Raw genomic sequence first — 8573 nt, forward strand, 5'->3', positions numbered from 1 at the left:
ATTCACAGGTGGACATGAGCAGTACGTCACACATAGTTTCAGACCTGCTGCCAGGGATCTGCTTTTAGCACCGCTGTCGTCAGTTACACCTGATTACACAACAGAAAGTGGACTTTAGCACAGAAGGCAGCTGTTTGTTTCCTGTTTTAAACCAAAAGATGACAATGTTTTCAGTTTAAACACGACAGTACCTGTTCCGTGTGGACAAAGTTTCCCTCGACCTTTAAGGAGTCGTCGTTATTAAGACGAAAACCTCCTCGGCACAAAGGAAATACAAGACCAATACCAGACTCATTGTTGCTTATTAAAAAAGAGTTTTATGGAACTAAAGAATACAAACTCCAAGTCATATGACAAAGAGCGTTCATAGAACTAACTCATTTCAACAATTTTATACCTTGTAGAGTTTACTGAAAATACCATGAAAATCTAATAAGACCAGAAAACTGAAGATATGAACATAGTTGACACAGTGCATGCCCGTCATTACACAACACACACACACAAATGGAAAAACAATCAATTGCAAACGGTGTAACCAAGCAACTTGATTTGTTTTTGAGGCAAATAACAACAATATAAATGGGAAATATTCAAAATGCACATTGATATGAAACAGGAAATTGATTGAGTAAAAAGTGGTGGACACTGAGATATGGAAAGTGTGTTGTGTTGGAGTTCTAGTATCTATGACAATTAGGAAAATGAGGGAAACTTCTGCTTCACACTTGGCATGATGACATAAACGCCCTTTATGTTTTTTTGGAATATCTGAATATCTGTAACTTATTTATTCACATACTGTGGGAGTGAATTCGTGGGGCAGCAGAATTGTGAAAACACAAATAACAAAGAAAAACACTGTGGCACAAACGATCCGAAATATTTGTGAAGATTTGGAGTTCAAAGAGGTACAAAGTTAAGTAATTTGTGGTATTTTTAAGTGCAACAAAATTCAAAGAATAAATAAAATCAGAAGTGGAGCATTTTGTGTTGATATTTCATTAATAAATATGAGTAGAAAATACTTTATCAGGGGGGAATTCTTTTACAGTGTTGCTCTACGTGAAATAGAACATTGAAATATTAGAACATCAAACAAGAAAGAAAAAACAATACATGAGTAAATAATGGTACGTGCAAGGGCTTGACAGTAAATACAACATTTTACAAAGAGGAGGAAAAACACAGGCACCCTCTAATGCTATTAGTTGTACTGTTGGGCAGAGCTTGCTGCTGTATCTCTGCTCTTTATAATATATCAATAGATAGTAACTTGTGTGTGTAGCTCTTATTCATTGACATTCTTATAGTGCGACTGTGCAGGCGCCGATGACGGAAACATCATTCACCAAAACGCTGCGTCCTCTTGCTTTTACCGGGATGAAGCAAACAGAGTCCCAGCAGAGGTCCACCTCATTGTGCAAGCAAATGAGATAGCGGGATGAGTTCCCTCCGGCTGAAATTGAAATCATTGCACAGTTCAAGCATGACTGATTGCCTCTTCACAGGCCCCGTAGAAAACACAGCGTTATCTCTATCATTCCTCTCGTGTGTCTCAGAGAGTATAAAATGAGACACTCTGAGGTTCCGGCGCTTGTCTCCACTGATGGCTTTTCATGAAGAAAACCACTAGCACCATTTACAGTTTCTTACACTTCCAACTAAACCGCGTAAATATCCTAAAAATAGTTCGGATTATAAGTGTAATTGTGCCTTATAATGGATACCACTCTGTATGGTTATTAACAAAAATATGTCAAATAAGACATAAAGACGCTGAACAAGTCAGAAATATCAGGCCTGAATGAAAAGTCCTGGCTCTGCTTCATATGTTGACTCCTGGGACGCATTATTCTAAGTTATCTGACAGCTTCTCAAATATACTCTGGAACCGTTTGAGTCAGCTTTTTATTCATGATTTATGCGGGACATTTTCAGATCCAGGACTTCATCATTTGCATGTGACATGAAGATTCAAATATTCTCAAAATGTGTGTGCAGGGACAGCCGGACAGACAGAGGGACTATAAAATCAAACACGACTACAACAAACAGAACTACAGGCAGCATGAAAAGATATTTGACAAAGATGCACTATGTGTGTCCGTCACGTCAGAAATCAGCTTCAGAAGTCAATGAGGGGGTTTACTATACTATACCGTACTGTAATGGACCGTGTCATACCATATTGTACTGCTCCGTGATGTGACGTGACATACCATACCATACCATACCATACCATACCATACCATACCATACAACAACCTGTAACCTACCCTACCCTACGATATCATACCATTCTCTGTCCTACCCTACCCTATCCTACCCTACCATACCATACCATACAATAACCTACTCTACCCGACTGTACCACACCACACCACAAGATTCCATACTGTACTGTACCATACTGTATCTTTATTCATAAAGCACTTTAACAAAACCATGGTTGAACTAAAGTGCTGTACATGGTCAGCAATGTTTGGCAAAAAAGAAGATTGTAGTGTTTGACCTGAACCTCCAGCATAATGCAGTACATCTGCAAACTGAGACATCTAAAGTTATCAAAATGTATCCCACATGATGCGTTTATAATGTTAATGAAACCAGCTTTATTTGAGAATCGTGTGGAAAAATGTATCCTGGTCTCAGTCCTGCTCATTAAAGACATTTCAGTATGTCTTAAAAGAAAAGTTGCTTTAGGTACTTTGGGGCAAAAAGTGCAGTCAGGGGAATCCTTTGTCACAGATCTTAACTTTTTAAACATGAGTTTGGTAAAACTATCGAAATAAAAACCATCTATAATTGAATTCAAGGTGTAGAGATTAAATAGTAAGTATGCTTTAGTGCGCAACATCAAATGTTTCACCTAGCACCTAACTCAAAAGAACAGCTTGGATTTTTATTTCCTATTTATCCCAACTGCTGTCAACAGTAATATTTTTTTTAAAACCCAAGCAGGCTGAACCAGGGTGAACGTGGATTAAGCTCACCTTCCGATATATTGAAAATTCACGTTCTACGCTGAACATCTCCTTATTCATCACCTTCAAGCGCACAGATCCTGCGGATGAAGACGTCTGATGCCTCTATTATTTTTCTGACGCATTTCAACATCGGCACACTGTGGAAATAAACTGGGAACAGAGAAACTGGCAGCATCTTATTTTTCACACTGCCTTCTGCCAGCTTGTTGTTTTTTTTTTCTTGTAAAAATACATATTTCAGTCAGATTGAAAGTCTTCTACAAGGCTCTTTCAAGAGTACGCCGTAATATGTCATGATAATGGACCCAGTCAGGGAAATTACCAAATGAATTTTAGTGTTACTGCAGCGAGAGTGATTCAGATCCAGCGAACTCTCATGTAATTGGATTAATTGAGCTGAATTAGTCATCCTGACTGATGTGTGCAATTTACAGTCTTCAAAGCAGACGCTGATGTAGGAGTCAGGTCATTGATGTATTTGCTTCAAAGATACCGCCACTCATATCTTCATCTTCGTCACCGCGAGTAGCGGCGCATCGGCGGAGAGAAAGTTTGCGATTAGTGTGTTACACTCCAAAGCAGGGGGAAAAATAAACAAAATGAAAGAAAGTGAAATTTGAAAAGAACTGTAATTAGACAGCAGCATTGCGCGTTCACGCTAATTGTTGCGCGGATGAGCGTTATTCTCTTCAGCTCACAGTCACAACACCTGAAACGAGGCTCTCCAAGTCCTCGTAGATTGTTTGTTTTGTTTTTGTTTAGCTGGTCCTCGTTCCAGGTTGTCATGGCAGCACAGGTTCCTGTTGCTTGGCAGCAACTGGATGTTGCTTGAAGTCTCCTAGGATCATACCTTTCATATGTGTTTGTCATCTGTCTGTAATTTTGTTCCCTGAGAGAAAAACCTTCCTCACCACTGTCCATTATCCATTTCTTCAAAAAAAACTGCCATTGTTGTCCAGCTGATGAAATTTTACCTGAATTGGGGAAACAAAATTAACCTTTGAGATGAAGAAAACAGAGATGATACGTTTCTAATTCGTTTTTCAATATAAACAAAAAAATGTATCTTCAGTTGCCTTTGCTTTAGTGGCAGGTATAAGTGGTTTTATCTTTTTTTTTTTTTTTTTTTCCACAGATGTTTTTATACATTTTAGTTCCTGTAACTGTTTTGACTCTCAATCATCATGTTTGTTTTTATTTCCATTTGACCTTTTCACATGGTTTGAGCTGCTTTCGTGATTTTAGCCATTTGGCTTTTTGCCTCTATACTTTTTTGTAATGTTTTTCTTTTCATTTATAGCTGTTTGAGCCACTTTGGAAGGGTGCAGTTGAGAAATGATCTGGTGTGTGAATAAAATAAAACTGACATAAAAAGTGTTTATTTATATTGAATTTCTCGAAAGTTTCAGAGAGCAACTATAGGAGCTAAAGAGTCACAATGGGCTCCAGAGCTGTGGGTTACAGACCCTACCCTATATAATATGTGCTGTAAAGCCAATCTTACCTTTGTAAATAAGAATGTTTCTTGTTTTAGAGAGCACATCTGAAAAATATAAGAAGTTTTATAAAAGTGACCCCTCTTAGGAATAATTCTGCATATTGTAACAGGTTATTGTAAAGCCAGTACTTCTGGCAGTAACACACAACTAAGTGACCTTATTTAAGATGAAACTACTTTTTAAGCTGCAAAAACAGGTTCCTCCCTCAATCCTGCTCACTTGACGATTAGCTATCGCATTATGTAGAGGCCTTTTCAATGGTCACTATTTCACTAAATTCCCTAAAAGAGAGATTTTCTTTAATAATCCAAAACTCACTCAGTTTTCTCCCTAACAACAACAACAACAACAACAACAACAACAACAACAAAAATTCCGGTAATAGCAAACATGAGTGTGACTTTACCTGCTGGTTGCTTCTGTGTTTGAATCGTCTGGGTTTTTACAGCCTCTTCTCATTGTCAATATTTCAGATTATAGAGCGTCTTTATCCATCTAACCAAAGTAACTGAGTGAATCAGACACAACAATGCACGTGTGCATCTTTGTCAAACTCAAATATTGCATTTAATTTTGAGGAATTTTGGCTGTTTGTTCATTGGTTCGTCCCTCATCACTCCAGGAAGTTGCTGACGTCTTGTATTTGTCAATAATCCCGATTTGAGCTTCTGTCAGCTTCAAATGCATCCAGGAGGTTTTGACACACCTCCACCTGCCTCCTCCATCTGTCAAGTGCCGACCAACTGCTTAGAAAGCCACTCAGGACACTTGTTGGAGGGTGTTGTAATGTGCCACTTCAAAAAAAGGAAATACATAACACACTTAAACAAACTTAAAGGCAATTAAAAGAGTTGTGGGAATCAGGTTCCAAGAAGCTTTAAAAAAAAAGATGGCTGAAATTGTTGCTTAAGGTTCTGGAGCTAAATATTAGTCCCTGCATAACATTTTTTTGGATTTTGTTTTAATTCCTTATTGGTTTTTGTTCTCTTTCAGTAAACTGGAGTTAAGCATCATAAGAACCGGGGGTTAAGATACAAATGAGGGTAAAAAATGAGTTCATCTTTTAAGGCAGTGGCAACAAAAACAAGTAAAACTATTTTTTAATAATGTTCCAATCAGGAAGCAGCAGACAAAACTATAAACAAACATTCTTTAATACTCTGCAATGAGAACAGAAAAACTTTTAATGAGCAACGTATACCAAGGACACAGAGTGAAACACAAGAGGAAATATGTGTATCATATGAGGCCAAACTATCAGGTAGACAAAAAGAAAAAGAAAAGGATTGGGATTACTGAAGTTATAGTAACATGATGTAACTATTGTGCACAAAATAAAGAATATTACAAGATCCATTTTTTTAAAAAAAAACAAGCATCAAAATAGAAAACAGAAAAATGGAAAAACCAATGAAAGCTTGTGAGAGTACACATTGACAAGGAAAAAAATGATTACGTATTATCGGATTAACTGATTAACTAAATTAAACTATTAATATGAACAAACTAAAATTGATATTAGTTGGTCACCTACAAAATCATGAGGTGAGCATTTTTGTTTTTGTTTTTTGCTGTCACAACACAAATATGCTATAATATGATGCAATTCTTGTAATTTCTTAAATGAATAATGACAAAAAAATTTGGGGGAAAATCCCCAAAAGTAAATTTTCTTTTCTTAAAATGTCTCAGAAAATAGAATAATAGCAACAATTTTAAAAAAAATGTTCTGATGAAAATAATTCCAATTCCTGGTTCAAAGATTTGCTCAGATTAGCACAGGTGAAGATCGTCCATCCTACAGTAATGAGCGCTATTATATTTATTGACTAAACCAAACTCGTTTTGGAGTCAAGTTAAAATGATGTATTGAATTGAATGAAAACTCTCTAATTTAAGTCTGTAGCGCCTCCGATTTGAACAAACTGCATCACTTCCATGGTTAATGGGTAACTCAACCTGTTGCCGTTCTAAGAATAACATCCCGATGATGTTTCTTCTCTTTTCCCTTGTATTTCCAATACCAGTCTGTCTCGTTCAGCTTCAGACCCCTGGAGTTGTCCATCTCGCCTGATGATCTTTATTCATTGCATTCTCCATTGATTCACTAATCAGCGAGCTGCGGCTGCTTCGGGGGTTCGATTGCCTTTCTCCTCCGCGGCATGTTAATTTAGCTCCGGTCTTCACGGATGAGCTGTACACAAAACCAAGGAGGGAAGATGTTTTAGAACAAGTAATCAGATGTGTGAATGACATCTATTGGCTAAGAATAAAACTAATTCAGCGAATAAGTTATTTACCCTGCTGGGACTCTTATTTAGACGAAACATGGTGGGCTTTTCTGCGCTATTTCATGTAATATTTTTGGCTTTTAAACATTGTTGGTTTTGGATATAAATTCCTTTAACCTCATCTATTAGTGTGCTGTAATGTTGTCTTTTATTGTCTTGTCGAGTGAGACAAATGCTTATTTTAGAGTAACCATTTCCAGTGTGCTTTTGAGCAAGACACATAACATCAGTCCTTTGCGATTAAACTGCTCGTGTCACAGTGACGATGATGATTTTTCTTCTTGTCAGCTCCCAGGTGTGAATGAGTTGAAACTGTGAAAATGGGTGCGAAGAGGAAGAATGATAACAGTGTTCAGTTGACTCTAAAACCATCCCGGCTCCTTAAATGCATGCACAGACACACACTCAAACACACCATTATGTCCATGATCAAATACCTAATGTCCTTGACAAAATGGAATCATGTCAAAAAACACCTTATCAGTCTCTTCCGCCTCGGAAAATCCTGGAAAGGATTAACATCAGTATCACGGAGAGAGGACAGTCAGCCATGTCTGACTGACATTTCTCTCACTGCGACATCATCGACAATGCAGCTCACGGGACCGTCGACATCTGCGATACAAATGAGATTGTGAATGCAAATAATCAAACAGCCCAACGAGGTAATTCCCGTCCATGGGTCCTCCTCCCTCTGACCTTTCTCAGCTTAAGCACATGTTGACAAAGGACCGAGGCGAACTGTCACCTGTAATCTAAAAGGCGCAAATAGCAATAGGTCATCACATCAAGTGAGAGGCAGAGAGGAGTTGTAATTTTCCCACATGACAGGGCGACTTCAAGCATTTGCATGAGGAACTAATCCACGTAGAGGACCAATTCAATCAAGAAAAGTTCACTTAATATACCATGCTCTCGGTGCGACACAATCAGACAGTGACTGTTCAAACAGAAATCCAATTAGTCTTTAAAGACCACAAATGTTCAGGCAATTCATCGTAATTGATTTGTGCTGCAAATGTTGAAGCCGTTGAACTGCTAATATTAATTGAAAGACCACAATTCTCAAAGAAATCTCACTGACCTTCACTTAGAGAGATAACATTCCTGCCTCGTACTGAAAAGGTCGTCAGTTTCTGTCCAGTCTGAGCTTCAGGATCTTCCCGTGTGGCCTTAACATATTGTTTTGATTTTCTCATTTCCTTTTATAGTCCAAAAACATGCATTTTATTCTAAATCGCATGTCGATGGGTTGCGAGTGTGTGTGACTGTCGCTGTGTTTTCAGTGTGATGGACCATCCAAGGTGTACCCTGTTATTTCACCCTACACTCTGAATTAGTAGAATATAAAATAAAAAGTTGAATGAATTCTCCCAAAAGCTTCATCTAGCATCGTGATGCCATCATAATACATCACGCTATCTGATAAGGAGAACAGGAGCAGATTCCAGCTTATATTGGATGAAGGGAAGATCATTACCATAACATGCCAATAAGAATTATCTCGGTCACATGTTAGTTAATAGTGTTTGTGCATATCTTAGTGGATATGTGGTCATGTTGCTTCTGAGGAATAAAACAAAACACAAGATTTATCTCGAAGTGCCGACAGAATATAAGACTGGCTGTGCGTGTATATGACCATCATGTTATCCTGAACATCATAGTCTTTGGGAATGCTGGTTGTGACTGTGTATCACCCTGCCCTGGATTTCACCCCATTGAGCTCAATGGGGTGAAATCCAGTGCTCTAGAGCTCTATATTGTCTGTCCAGAGTGTACCCTGCATTCTC

This window comes from Lipophrys pholis (genome assembly GCF_963383615.2).
Source record: "Lipophrys pholis genome assembly, chromosome: 15".
NCBI classification, from domain to species: Eukaryota; Metazoa; Chordata; class Actinopteri; order Blenniiformes; family Blenniidae; genus Lipophrys; species Lipophrys pholis.